General features: G+C 41.0%; 1 pseudogene; it reads right to left on the reverse strand.

Annotated features, from left to right (window-relative positions):
* Nucleotides 1–411: 411 nt before the first annotated feature.
* LOC130040500 (cyclin-dependent kinases regulatory subunit 2-like) lies at nt 412–778 on the reverse strand (annotated as a pseudogene).
* Between the last annotated feature and the right edge of the window lie 1,106 nt (nt 779–1,884).

Raw genomic sequence — 1,884 nt, forward strand, 5'->3', positions numbered from 1 at the left:
AAAAATGCTTTGCATTATCTTATGATATAGTTATCATGACCCGTTTGCATTAAGCAAATGTATAAATAGAGTGAAACAAGTTGCCCAAAGTAACACACCTGACAAGCCAGGAAGGTTCACAACCAGGTTCTGAATCTGCGCATTTTCTACAGTCTCTCTAAAATGCAATATAGATATAATACCTTACATTTGACTGATATTGATTTTTAAACCACATTTTTCATAGGATATATGATAAACAAAAGGAGCTTCCCACATCCAATCAAATGTGGAAAAAAAACTATAAGTTTACTATTTTGATTTACTATTTGGTTATTTTCCCATAAAATAATAAAAATTTATAGTGAAACTAGAGTAATATATTATTCCTATCTAATTCCACATGATTTAATTAACGTCTCCAGATATACTTTACTTTTGTTGCTTTTTTGGAAGGGGTCATCTAAAGAGAAGAACATATGGCTCTGTTTTATTTATTTATTTATTTATTTATTTATTATTTTCGGGTCACACCCAGAAAAGCACAGGGGTTACTCCTGGCTCTGCACTCAGGACTCACACCTGGCAGTACTCGGGGGACCATATGGGATGCTGGGAATCAAACCCAGGTTGGCTGTGTGCAAGGCAAACACCCTACCCACTGTGCTATTGCTCCAGCCCCTAGACAACAGATGAGTTTTAGGTACTTGTTTGGAGAGTTCTCTGGGCAACATGACATGCCAGTATTCGTAGTGTTGTCGAAGTATTTGTCCAAGTAGTAGATCTGCTTGTCGGCCATCCCTGTGGCAGTGCAAAGGCAGAGTTGGAGCAAGGGGGCTGCATGTCCTCCTCTGGGTGAAGCAATAACTCGACTGTGACCAAGATAGTGGTAGAGGAGAAGAAGGAGAAGACAAAAGAGCGGCAAGAAACTAAAAGGAAAAAGATGACAGATAAAAGGAAGACGACAGCAGCAGACGAGAGACCAGGAGACAGAGAGAGAGAGAGAAACAGAGATTGAGGAAGATAGAGACAGGAGACTGAAGGGGAAGACAAAGACTTGAGGATAGAGAAGACACCCAGAGAGTCCACCCATCAACCATCCTTTGCCTGTTGTCCAGAAGAGCCTGGGGTGGCTTCTTGTGGTGGTGTGAAAAATCACAGTTGCACATCCACTACGATGGAAGGCAAGTGCCCTTTCAGTTGTGCTATCACTTCAGCCCCACTTTTCACTTTATGTGGTTTTACAGAGAGAAATATAAAAATATATGCCTCTTACAGAGCCTGGCAAGCTATGGAGAGTATCCCGCCCCCACGGGCACAGCCTAGCAAACTCCCGGTGGTGTATTCGATATGCCTAATACAGTAACGACAACAGGTCTCATTCCCCTGACCCTGAAAGAGCCTCCAATTGTTGGGGAAAAAACAAGTATGAATAGGCTGCTAAAATCTCAGGGCTGGGAGAAATAGAGATATTACTGGAACGCGCTCAAGTAAATCGACGAACAATGGGATGACAGTGATACAGTGATACAGTGATACAATTCAATATGATTAGAACTTCCTTAATTTTAAAAGATTCGTGTTGCTTTTTAAATAAAAAATTTTGAGAGTATAAAACACAGTCACTAAAAATAATTTAAGTCAGGTAACTATTATATTCTCACCTGAATCATAAAGGAACATTGAAAATATTTCATTGTGTTTGTTTTCTAGAACTAATTATCTGCCTTTTGGTCATTATAATTTATCTCTAGGTAAAGGCCCTCCCGTTGATCGTCGATTTGCTTGAGCGGGCCCAGTAACGTCTCCATTGGAGACTCTGTTGTTACTGTGTCTGGCATATCGAATACTCTCGGTAGCTTGCCGGGCTCTCCGAGAGGGGCGGAGGAATCAAACTCGGGTCGG

The sequence above is a fragment of the Sorex fumeus genome, unplaced genomic scaffold (genome assembly GCF_029834395.1).
Source record: "Sorex fumeus unplaced genomic scaffold, SorFum_2.1 ptg000094l, whole genome shotgun sequence".
Lineage (NCBI taxonomy): Eukaryota > Metazoa > Chordata > Mammalia > Eulipotyphla > Soricidae > Sorex > Sorex fumeus.